At 36.4% G+C, this 13,660-nt stretch overlaps 1 long non-coding RNA gene across 17 annotated transcripts in view; it reads left to right on the top strand.

The window, feature by feature from the left end:
* The window catches only part of LOC110597889 (uncharacterized), a 437,292-nt gene that overhangs the window by 31,806 nt on the left and 391,826 nt on the right, over nt 1-13,660 (top strand). The window lies entirely within an intron of this gene.

Here is a 13,660-nt window from a genome sequence, read left to right as displayed (position 1 = left end):
CTGGGTGGATTCATTGATGATTTTTTTTTACCAGAATTTAAAAGAGAAACTAACATCAATGCTCCTCAAATAATACCATAAAACATAAAGGGAAGGCAGCCCTCAATACTTATTCTCTGAAGCCAGTACTATTCTACTTCCAAAACCTGATAAGGATGCAACAAAAAGAAAAGAAAACATAAACCATTATCTCTGATGAGCCTAGATGCAAAAATATTCAACAAAATTCTTTCAAATTGAATTCAACAGCACATTAAAAAGATCACACACCATGATCAACTTGGTTTTATTACAGGGATGCAATGTGGTTCAATATGAGGAAATCAATAAATGTAATATGCCACATAAATAGAATGAAAGACAAAAATAAAATGACCATTTCAGTAGTTAAAAAAAAACTTTGATAAAATTTCAACATCTCTTCATAATAAAAATCCTGAATAAATTAGGTACAGAAGGATTATACCTAAAGAAATAAAGGCTATATATGGCATGCCCACAACTAACAACAACCAGAATAAGGAAATACTGAAAGCATTTCCTCTGAGACCAGGAAGAAGACAATAGTGTTCATTTTTACCAGTCTTAGTCAATATAGTGCTGGAAACTTTAGCCAGATCAATTAGGCAAAAGAAAGAAAAGAAAGGGATCCAAATAGAGAAGAAGGAAGTAAAATTATCTCTATATGGTGATGATATGATTTTAACCCTAAAGACTCCACTGAAAAACTCTTAGAACATATAAAGCAAATTCATCAAACTAGCAGGATAAAGAGTCAACCTACAAAAACCAGAAGATTTTCATTGCATCAATAATGAACTTGCTGAGGAAAAAAATTAGGAAAAGAATCCCCTTCTCAATAAATTTTAAAAATTTAGTAATAAATCTAAGGATGTAAAAGACCTCTACGATGAAAATTACAAAATAACTGAGGAAGGAAATTGAAGAAGACACTAGAAGACAAAAGGTAGCACATATTCTTGGATGGTATGATGATTAATCTAGATTGTCAATTTATTAGATTAAGATATGCCTGGGATTAGGAGAATTCTGGATGTGTTGATAGGGGTGTTTCCAGAAATAATTGACATGTGGAACAGCAAACCGAGTGGAGAGGCCCACCTGAATATGGGCGGAACAGTCTCATAGATTGGAGGCCCAGATGGAATGAAAGATGGAAGAAGGAGGAAACCAGATGCTGGATCTTCTTGAGTGGGTGTGAACATGACTACTGCTGTTGCCCTAGGTCATGAAACTACAGTTCCTGCACTCTTTGTACATAAACTTCTACCTGGAAAAGCAGTAAGTCAAAAACAACACCATAGTATCACAGAGATTAGTGTCACCATAAAGGACTTGAAGGATGCAGGAATGTGGTTCCCACTACATCCCTCATTTAACTCTCTTATTAGATCTGTGAAGAGGATAAATGGATCCTGGAGAATGACAGCTGATTATTAATCAGATGGTGTCTCTGATTGCAGCTGCAGTGCTAGATATGCTTGATCAGATTAACTTCATAGCTATGGATCTGACAAATGCCTCTTTCTCCATATGTTTATATAAGACTCTTTATTGGTCAGGCCAGTGAGACACTTTTACTGTCCTTCCACAGGGTTATAGCAACTCTCCATTCATGGTTAGAACTTAATTTTTGCAGAGATCTTGATCACCTTTCCCTTCTACAATGTATCACATTGGTTCGTCACGGTGATGACATTATGTTGATTGGATCAAGTAAATGAGAATAGCAATCACACTATACTTATCAATGAAGCATATCCTTGTCAGGAATGGGTAATAAATTCATGAAAAATTCAAGGGTCTCTATAACTTCAGTAAAGTTTCTAGTTCACTGGTGTGGACAAACCACCATTTGTGGACTTACAGAGTGCCCTAGCCACTGGCATGCTATTCCACACAGCACCGTGCCTGACCAAGGAACTCACTTCATAGTCAAATAAGTGTAGCTTTATGTTCATGGGATTCACTGGTCTTACCATGTTCCCCACCAGCCAGAAGCATTTGATTTGACAGAATAGTGGAATGGCTTTTTGAAGATGCACTTACAGTGCCAGCTAGGTGCAATATCTTGCAGAGCTGGGACAAAGTTCTTCAGAAGGCTGTATGTGCTTTTAATTAGCATCCACTATATGGTAGAGCTTCTCCAATATAGCTAGGATCCATGGGTCCAGGAATCAAGGAATGGAAACAGAAATGATACCACTAAAAATTACCCTTAATGACCCACTAACAAAATTTTGGCTTCATGTCCCCACAACCTTATTCTCTATTAGCCTAAAAGTCTTAGTTCCAGAGGAGTGAATTCTTCTATAAGGAGGTACAACAATGTTTTCATGGACCTGGACATTAAGACTTCCCCTCGTCCACTTTGTGCTCCTCACGCTTCTGAGTTAACAGGTTAAGAAGGGAGTTGTTTTTTAAGGATTGGCTAGCTTCACTTAGCATAATCTGCTCTAATGCCATCCATTTCCCTGCAAAATCCATGATTTTGTCGTTTTTTAGTGCTGCCTAATACTCCATTGTGTATAAATGCCACAGTTTTTTAATCCATTCATATATTGAAGGGCATCTAGGTTGATTCCAAAGTCTAGCTATTGTGAATTGTGCTGCTATGATCATTGATGTGGCAGTATCCCTATAGAATGCTCTTTTGAGGTCCTCAGAGAATAGACCGAGAAGGGCAATAGCTGGGTCAAATGGTGGTTCCATTCCCAGCTTTCCTAGGAATCTCCATACTGCTTTCCATATTGGCCGCACCAATTTGCAGTCCCACCAGCAATGTACAAGTGTACCCTTTTCCCTACATCCTCGCCAGCACTTTTTGTTGTTTGACTTCATAATGGCTGCCAATCTTACTGGAGTGAGATGGTATCTTAGGGTGGTTTTGATTTGCATTTCTCTGACTGCTAGAGATGGTGAGCATTTTTTCATGTACTTATTGATTCATTGTATGTCCTCCTCTGAGAAGTGTCTGTTCAGGTCCTTGGCCCATTTGTTGATAGGGTTGTTTGTTATCTTATTGTTTAATTTTTTGAGTTCTTTGTATATTCTGGATATTAGGGCTCTATCTGAAATGTGAGGAGTAAAAATTTGTTCCCAGGATGTAGGTTCCCTATTTACCTCTCTTATTGTTTCTCTTGCTGAGAAAAACTTTTTAGTTTAAGTAAGTCTCATTTGTTTATTCTTGTATTTAACTCTTGGGCTATGGGCGTCCTATTAAGGAATTTCTTTGATATAAAGAGAGCAACTAAGATCAGAACAGGGAAGAAGAGCATGAGGAAAAGATTAACATTAAACAGAGATGAGTGGGGGGAGAGAAATGGAGAGAGAAGGGAAACTGTATGGAAATGGAAGGAGACCCTCATTGTTACACAAAATTAAATATAAGAGTTTGTGAGGGGAAAGGGGAAAAAAAACAAGGGAGAGAATTAAACAACAGCAGGTGGGGTAGAGAGGGAAGATGAGAGGGAAGGGGAGGGGGATAGTAGGGGATAGGAAAGGTAGCAGAATACAATAGTCATTAATATGGTATTATTTAAAAATGTGGATGTATAACCGATGTGATTCTGCAACTTGTATTTGGGGTAAAAAATGGGAGTTCATAACCCACTTGAATCAAATGTATGGAAGATGATATGTCATGAGCTTTGTAATGTTTTGAACAACCAATAAAAAAAAAGAAGGGAGCTGTGATGATGTTGGTGGTGGGGTGTCATGAATCCAGAATACCAATGGGAAATTGGAATAATATTTCACAATGGAAATAGGGAAGATTTTGCCTAGAGTGCAGAAGATCTCTTAGAGTATCTCTTAGTATTACCATATCCTGTTAATAAGGCAAATGGGAACTACAACAATCCAATCCAAGCAGGATAACAAAAGCACTTCAGGAATGAAGGTGTGGATCTCCCCTCCAGAAAAAGTATCAAGATTTGCTGAGGTGCTTACTGAAGGCAGAGGGAATAAAGAGTGGGTAGTAGAAGAAGATAGTTATAAATACCAACTACAGCCAGGTGTCCAGTTATAGAAACAAGGATTGTTATTGTCATATTTCTTTCTTTTTTAAAAAGAATATGTTTGTGAACATGTACATATGTATTAGGTGGATAGCTTTGTTTTCTCTCTTCTCTTGTTCTTTTATACTGTATCATAATGTTGACTGGCTTTAGTGTTATTAAATCTACATTATAGAATTTAAATTTTAGGATGTTAGGAGAAGAGTAAGCATCACTCAAAACCTTTTTCTCTTCTTCTGGGGAAGGAATTAGTATTTTTGATGTATACATATTAGTTATATCATGTTGAGTGGAATTATGACCTTGTTCTTGGTTTTATTTGGAAGTTAAGTATGATTTACAGAGGTAGGGTTGAGTGTCAATTTGAATTGAGTGACACATAGGAAATGCTTAGGATTAAAAGAATTCTGAATATGTCTATGAGAGTGTTTCCAGAGATGATTGGCATGTGGAATAGCATACGGTGCAGGAGACATCCCATGAATGTTGGTGGGCACAGTCCAATATACTGGGGGCCTAATTGGAAAAAAAAGGTGGGAAAAAAAAGTGAAAGCCTGGTTCTTCTTCAGCGGGTGCATGGATTGTTGCTGCCATCACCAGAGGATGTTGATCTCCAATTGGCTTTTCCAGTGTGGACCTTGACTAGTGATTTTCTAAGGAGCTTCCAGGCCTTCAGTTTCAGAGTGGAGTTGCATCAATGATCCCTCTTGTTCTGAGGCTCCCGTTTCTTGGACTGGGTAGCTACTGGCTTTTCCATTTCTTTTGTGTGCAGATGGCCATTGTGGGATTATTCAGCTTCTGATCTTGTAAGTTACCTTAATAAATTCCCTTTTGTAATGATACATGTGCATATCCTGTTGATTCTGTTCTCTTAAAGAGTCCTAATAAAGATAGGCATAATTAATATTGTTTTCTATGCCCTCCAAATGTAGTTCTGCCTTTGGTGTACTGATTATTTGGACATTCTATCTTGCACTCTTTCTTCCTCTCTTTATTCCTACCATTTTTTTGGGGGGGGGGTTGTTTTCCAGTCATCTTGATTTACATTGCTTTTAGTGTTGTTTATTCCTGAAGGAACATCCTTACGTAAGTCTTAATTTTCCTCCTGTACACTGGAAGAAGACAGTGGGGGCAGCCAACTCACAAAGCTACTGTTTTTTTCATGGCTGAAGACTGCACTGCTCTTTGTGCATGGCTAAAAGCTTTCGTGACTCTATAGCATTCTGTGTGTTTCACACCCATGAAGCAGGATTTGGGGCTCTGCACAGGCCACTTCTTCTTGTTTCCATTTCTCCTCTTTTGTAGAGGGTTGAAGGAAATCTTTTGCAAGAGATATGTTCTTACAGGGAGATTATCACCATCAGAAAGGATTTCTTTATTCTTTCTTTTCTTTTTTCTTTACTACTATCTACGTGTACTCTTTGGGGGAGAATCTTCTTCAATCTCTGATATTCTTTCTTCTACTTGATGCAATCTGTTGCTGAGGGTTTCAGTTGAGTTTTTCTACTTGATTTATTGACCTTTTCATTTCCAAGTTTTCTATTTGGCTCTTTTAAAAAAAAAAGTCTTTCTATTAAAGCACCCTTTCGGGTTCTGCATTGTCTTCCTTGATTCATTCATCTGTTTAACTGTATTCTTTTCGAGTTCATTGAGTTTGATAAAGATCATTCTGAGTTCATTGCCATTTTATTCACTTTTGTATCTTTGGCATCTGTTAGTATTGGGTTATGAATTTTGCCTTATTCTTCATATTTCTTGTGTTTCAATGTTGAGATTTGTACATCTGTTGGATTGGATAGCTCTTCTACTTTTATGTGAGAACAATCTTCTCTTGATGTGTCCTGAAATGTGGTTGTTGTATATAGAGTTGAGTTTAATTTCAACCGGGTTTCATAGTGTAATTTCCCTGGGGCTTCTTTGGCTGACACAATGTGTACTATGCTGTGGTCTGAGGAACTCAGTTTCTTTGTGTCTTGCAAGAGTGGGAACCCTCTGTTAGTTCAGGCAGGTATAAGATGTCCAGCAGAGTATGGCATGCACCCTCTGTGGATACTCCCACAGTGGGAATGGGAACCTCTTGCAAGTGTGTTTCCTTGGTCTCTGTTGATGTTGAAATTGCTACTTGAAAGCAATTCTGCTACTAGTTTTTCCAATCATGGTGAAGGGACTTTTGTCTTCTGTTTAGACATTGGCACAGCTCCAGTTGGTGCATGGGGAGAGGCAGGGGCCAGGACACAGGCTTCCCTACCTGGTACTAACTTCCAGTTTTATCAGAAATGTGCCATCTGATAAGTTGTGGGGGAAACCAGTGATGGAGGTGTGCTCTTACCTAGATATGGTGCCTACAACAGTTGTGTTATTTGTCTCTGCTGTTGTTATGGGAGTGAGTATCCAGGAATGATACTTCAGAACCCTGTTGCTATATGTATTTGGGACTGGAAGTTGAATGGGCTTTTTAATTCCTCCTACACTTTAAAGTGAAGCATCTGACAAATTTTGAGTGGGACTATGCCAAAGTTGGAGCAAGGTGCAATTACTCTCAGCTGGGCTGAATGTGTTGCTCAGCAGCCAGGGCACTTACCTAATGGGCTTGAAACACAAGCCTGATTCCCCGAACTACAAAGGAGAGCCAGTGGGGAGAGAATATCACAAAAATAAATAAAGTAGAAACCAAATATAAACAAGAGCAATACTACCAACAAGTGAAAAAAAAAAGGAAAAATCACCCAGAATAAAATAAAAAGTTAATAAATAATAAAATTTAAATTAATAAAAGAAAAAAGGGCAAAAGTAGAAAAAACATTGCAAAAAATTGAGAAATGGGAAAAAAATTAAAAACACAAAGAATGAAAATTTGTAAAAAATAGGGGAAAAGTTTTCAAAGAGGGAAAAGAGAAAAAGAAACACAAAACAGCACAACAAGGAAGTAATAAAAACAAAAATTTCCTTCCTGCTGAGGTGCTCAAATGAGCAGTCAAGAGTGTTTATTGATTGGTAGCCTATCCTTGTCAAAGTTCTCTCTGTGTCTTCTTGGGCTGTGCACCCTATGGACAGAGCAAAGGTTGCGGGCTGTTTACCCCAACCTTTTTTATGTGGTGCTCCTCAGGTGACTATTGGGAGTGATTTGTGCTGGAGACTCTCAAGTGTTTTGGCTGGAATCAGGTAGGGGACTCTCAAGATTAAAAATAAACAAAACTCTCTCTGGAACTGTCTGGGTTGCACACTCCACAAACAAGATGGATGCTTACATCGCAGGTTGTCAAGGACTAGAGCAGGACTTGGAAGTCCCCAGATTTCCTCAGGAGGTTTTTGTGTTGTGTGCACTTGGAGGGTGGGTGTTACACCAGCTCTGCAATGTGCCCAGGGAACTATCCACAAGTGCAGAGAGAAGATACAGAGTCTCAAAGAGCTATAATGGTGGTAGGTTTGGAGGTACACAGAATTCTGGTGTCCCCAGTCCAGGCTGTCTCATGCCTTCTAATGCATCTGCTCACTCCCCCAAACCCAGAGCTGGGCGGTCAAACCATGAATCCCAATGGAAAACACCTCTGATCCCTGACTGCTCCAAAGTCCAGTTTCCTGACCCGTAAAACTTACCTATGAGTTTGTGTCAGTCTTTCCCTGGTGGAACTCTCTTACTTTTTCTTAACCTCCTATATAATTATCTACTATTTTATCAGAGCTCTTCTTGAATCTATTTATATTTGATTCTCCTCCTGATGTGTAATGAGTTTCAAATACTTACACTTACTGTAATAGCTTTACGACTTAAAACTATCTCTTTAAAATGTTCCCAGGGGCAATCCCTTGTAGTGTTCTGGCAAATTACCTTGTTTTCACTTTGCTCAAATTCTTCCCCCATTATTTTAGAAATTAACACAACGTATCTTAATTCATAGTTTCTCCATGATCACAGCATTCTAGTTATTTTTTCATTTCTGGAAAAGACAGATGTGACATTATGTGCTAGTCTAAAGATGGATATGAAGCCCAGAAATTCCAATAATGTTTGTTTTTCTCTAGTACCCTGAAAATTTAACTAGCTACTCCCTGAGATTTTATTATCAAATTCTTATTCCTTTAAATGAATTGTTTAATCACTGTTAAAATTTGACTATTGCAGCAAGGCATAGTGCTGCATGACCGTAATCGCATCTATTCAGGAAGCAGAGGCAAGACTATTGCAAGTTCAAGACCTGTCTCAGCAACTTAGTGAGACCCTGTCTCAGAATAAAATAAAAAGTGTTGACGATATATCTCATTGGTAGAACGCTTGTCTAGCCTGTGCAGGACCCTGGATTCTATCCTTAATACCACTTAAAAAAAAAAATTCACTCATGCTGTGGTTTGGATAAGCATGCCCTAAAGGCCCATGTGTTAAAGACTTCATTGCCAACTTGCAGCAACTACTGGGAGGTGGTGGAACTTTTAAGATGTGAAGCCTAGTGGGAGAGAGTTAGGTCACTGCCCTTAAAGGAGATATTGGAACCCTAGCCCTATCCTGGTGGCCATAAGTTAAGCAACTTTGCTTCACAATACACTCCCCACCTTAATACTCTGTCTTGCCACAGGTCAAAAGCAGTGCAGCCAATTGACCATGGACTGAGAGTTCTGAAACTGTGAGATAAATAAATATTTCCTCTTTTAAAAGTTGATTATATCTGGTATTTTATTACAGTGGTGTAAAGCTGACTAATACAGCTACTGAGAGAGGGACATATACAAGGAATAAATTGGGATCAGAGAAAACAAACTTTTTCAAACTTTGTGTCTGTGCCTAAAAGGGTAGAAATTTATGAGTGGTTTCTACTAGTAGATGCTCAATGTCAGGAGACGAGGGTATACTACATCCAGACAATGGAAATGTTGATTTTAACAGTGTGTCATTCCAGTGTTCAGTAAATAGGCTATAATGACTCCAGATCGCCTTGTAATAGTTGGTTGCTTGGTAGAGTGACTGACTCTGAAATGTTTCCCTTGACGTTGGAGAATTTCTTCCAAAACAATACTATTGTGACAGGCAGCTTGCTGTGAGGCATAAAACATGAAAAAAAAGGGGGAAGTAGATCTGAATTCAAATTCTACTCAAATTCTATACCTGCCAATATATGACTCTGAGAAAATTCTTTTTGTCTCTTGAGCCTCCACTTAATCATTTAAAAAATAGAGAAAAAATAAGCTCACTGGGGGTTCTTTGTTCGTTTCTATTTTGAGTAATGAGACAATTTAAGGAAGTACAATTCCACGTCTGATACATTGTAGGCAACCAACAAATGGTCAGCTGTATTGTGAGTTCAAATAAAGTTTATCTGTCACTTTTCTGTGTTTTTATGATCTTCTTATAATTTGTCTTCAGAGGCTAATTGATCATTAGGGGAAGCAGAGTTTCTACAACCAGTTCAGAGGCTTCTCTATATATCCTTTACTTCAGATCATTTGGAATCATGAAACAACAAGGTTAGAAAGAACATGGAAAGAACTGTTTTCAAAGCTTCATAGTACACACCAAAACCCTTAACACCAGACTCTGATATGGCTCCAAAGAACCTATTCTGCCCTCTTCCATATAGCAAAACTAAGCATGATGTTATCTTACTTTAAGGCAGAAATAGTACATGTAAAGTAACCAAAACAGACATATAATTTTTTTAATACCATTCTCACAAGATGTCAAAGCTTTATTGTAATTTTTGTCCATATGGTGAGTTGAACAGAACTGTAATAATCATATAGGTTTAGTTCTAAATCCTGCTTTTTTACTCTTAATACCTGCCTATCATTTTCCATATTGTTACATAATCTTTTGAATTATAACTTTAATGGCCATATGATATTTAACTAAATGAAAGTAGTATGCACATTTTTTGACAATAATTAGAAATTTTAATTGTTACATATTCTTCAAAGAATGTCAATACACATAGTCTTTCCTTTCTTATATCTTTAGGATATATCCTGAACTTTGAAATTTCTACTCAGGGAATAAGGACATTTAATAGATTGCCAATAGCTTCTTTTTAAAAACTGTGCTAATTTATCATACCACAACAATGTGCTTCAGATTTTCTGTGAAAGCATTGGTACTAAGTATAGTCTTTTAAATATATTGTTTACTAAATTTATTAAGTGTAAAATGGTATCTCATTGTTTTAATTTGCATTTATTTCATTATTAGCATGGTTGGATATTTCTTAATGTTTTTGTTTATGTGTCTGGTTTCTTCCTCCTGTGAATTGACTGTTCTTAGCCTCTATCTATTTACCTATTAGTGTCTTAAAATATCACTTTCTAAGAAATGTACCTTAAAATGTTTAAACAATTTTTAAATGTATGTTTTTAAAAGAAAATTCACCTTTTTGATAAGGAATTCACTGTTAAGTTCTTAGACTATCATAATCATCTTTAAATATTGTCAAATAAACTATTAAATAAAAGAAATGTTAGGGAATCTCTTTACATATCAAAGTGTGCAGATGCACTGTATTTAATTAAGATCCTAAGAATTTGATATGCAAGGAGACAAAATGAAGTGAAACTACTTTATATTTGACATCAGGGTTCTCAGCACTCTATTTTCATTTTATCAAAAACAGTGATACAATAGAATAAAGAATACTTTATAAAGTATTTAGAAGTGAATACTTTTGAATACTTTATAAAGTATTTAAAAGTGAATTTTGAAATGGATGTGCAAGGAATATGCTGTAATTAACTTATTTACATTGCAATATATATGTACACCAAGTTATTATTTGTATAGCAGATTATAGTTAACTTTTTCTACAGAGTAAGATCTTTCTCTTCTTTCTTGGTTGCACTTCAAACTTTCATAATTTTGTTTCCTAGATGAATTCTTTTTATTTTGATGTTGGGGAATTGAGAGGTGGTAGATTAAAAAAAAATCAGGCTTTATTTTCTTAGCAGATTCATACCAATATATGGCAAGATTATATTTAAGTGTGTTTTCTAAAGTGCCTTTAGAAATGTAAAATAAAAAAAAATCACTGACTTGGAAGATAGTATTATTGACCATCTGGTCCAATTCATCTATCTTTTCTACCACATTTCCTAAAAGTAGTTTTTCAGCCTCTGCTTGAACATCAAAATGACAGGAATGGACTGCCTTCAGAGGCAGCCCAATATTTGGAGAATTCAGAATGTCAGAAAACTCTTTCCTATATTGAGCTGAAAGCTGTCTTTTGTACTTTTGAGTTATTGTCTTGATTCTACCCTGGAGATTTATAGAAGAAGTTTAATCTCTCTTCCACATGACAGGCTTTCAAATATTTCAAGCCCATTCATGAACAACAACAACAAAAAAAAAACTATAATGTCAAGCACAGAAGAAATGCTGTAATTGTGGTACAGAGGTAGTGCTTCTTGAGGGGCTTCAATCTGGGTAGAGCTCAGTTCAGCCTAGGAAATCAAGAGTAAGTGATGATTAATATAGATTGTCGTGAATTGATAGTGTATTAAGAAAGGAACTAAGGGGGGGCCAGTGGAGTGGATTGCAGAAGCAAAGACAAAGGAAAACATTGGGAAAATTTTGGAAACAGTTCAGTTGGCTGGTGCATAGGGGAATTGTTAACACTTAGAAAGGTAGACTGGGGAGGTATTGTGAAAAGTCTTGCATGTGAGCAAAGATTTATTGAAGGTTTTAGAGGCAGGAGGCACCATGTTTAGATCAGAGCTTGGGGTAAGTTAATTGACAACAGAATTAATAGGACTAATTAAAATGTAGAGACATAGGAGGTAGAGAAATCAATTAGTTTTCCCTTTCAGAATTGTGGTCAGGATTGCAATGAAGGCCTGAATATGAGACTGAGTTCGGAATGTAAAGGAGGAGATGGATGTGGAATAGAAAGTAAATAACTTTGAAATTGATTTAAGTTTAGAGGAGGGGAATGGTAAGGAAGAAATATAATCTGACTTCACTTTGTATCTCTGGGACAATGGTGGTGTCAGGAACAGAAATAGAAAAAGAAAAAGGAGGGATTCATTATCTGATAAAAATAGTGAGTTGTTTTTGAACAAGTAACAAGAAATTTGTATGGGATATAACCATTAGGCATTTGGAAATCCATCTATGGACCACAGAACCACACCACAAGGGCCAGAATCACAGGAAACCACCAGACACTGCCAATCAAACAGGCAAGTTCAGAAGAAACCCGTTGAGAAGGAAGGTTGGGGTTGTACCATAATATCATGAAGATTCATCTAGTGCAAGAGAGATCTAAAAAGTAAAAACAAACAAATACAAACAAACAATTAAACAATAAATCCAGGTTGACAAGGACTTAAGTCCTAATGAGTCAAAAAATTATAAAGAGTTGAACAGGTTTAAATAGGTAAGAGCAGAGTCTGTGTTTGTGACTCTGTGTCCTTATCTGTAAAGAAAGGATAACAATATATCTATCTGCATGGTTTATTGTTACAGTAAAGGAAAATGAAATGAAATGAAAGAATTTAACAAAATATCTGGAAGACAGTAAGCATTGAATATTAATATCATTTAATTTTATCAGTTGAGAGGTAGAATTATCATTCTGTACAAGTGTTTCAAAAATCATTTGAGATATTTTCATTGTTAAAATTTTAACCTTGCCAAACATAATATTGTGTAAGACAAAGAATATTTGAGAGAGATGCAGCCATAAGAGTCCCACTGTCAGCTGCCTTTGATTGACATTGTGACCATCCTAGCATCTTCATCTTTCTACTAAAGGGGAAGATCTCCATGATCTCTAGGATACCTCTTAACTATAAATGCAGATGTTGTGATATGTAGGTTTGAAGACTGAACTTCCTCATGGTCCCATAGTCTTCATAAGTCAATGTCTCTCATCTTCAGAGACCACATCTTGTAAATGAGTGTGGTTGGACATGCAATAGCTTTCCAGTTCTAGAATTATAAGATGCTATAGTTCATAACAGATGTGCACTTAAAAAGCCAGTCTTCAGGAACTAAAGGTTTGAAGCCATGTAACCAGATTATTCCAGTGCCTGGCTGCCCCATAAGCACCATCCAAAGAATCAAAACATTTTAAAACCTGGACTTTGCTTAGTTCTTTGAAAGCTTTAAAATGGGGGTATGCTAAATGTAAAGTATAAGAGTTTAAATTGGAAACACAAAATATACACACACAATGAAAGGATTTTTGAGTTTGATAGAATTAAACTGATAAGCACTTTTATTAAAGATAATAAGGTGCCTAATTGACTTGGGGCCAACACTTGTTGAAAATTATGGTATTTAGAGGAAATAGGGTCTATTTAATGAGATTTTCCTCACACTAACCCATACACTAACAAACAGGCAATGACTTAGGAAGTGGAGAAATACGATCATCTATGAAGCATCATCATCATGTACATAAATTACTATTTATTATAAAGATTATAAAGCCCTATGTCATATCACAGTAATGTATAGAACTTTCCCTCTTAACTTTATAATAAACACAGTGATTTCATTTTACATTAACAATGCTTTGTGACTTTGGTAAGCATGCTTTGAAAGATAAATTTCCAAGGTCAGTTAAATTTCAAGGTCAATTCAAAAGATTCAATTCTTAAAAGCAAAATGAATTTGAAAGAAGTTAATTAACATTTATGGA

Source organism: Ictidomys tridecemlineatus, chromosome 7 (genome assembly GCF_052094955.1).
Source record: "Ictidomys tridecemlineatus isolate mIctTri1 chromosome 7, mIctTri1.hap1, whole genome shotgun sequence".
Classification (NCBI taxonomy): Eukaryota; Metazoa; Chordata; class Mammalia; order Rodentia; family Sciuridae; genus Ictidomys; species Ictidomys tridecemlineatus.
Note: the sequence above shows the minus strand (reverse complement) of the source record. Positions and strands in the feature narration are given on the sequence as shown.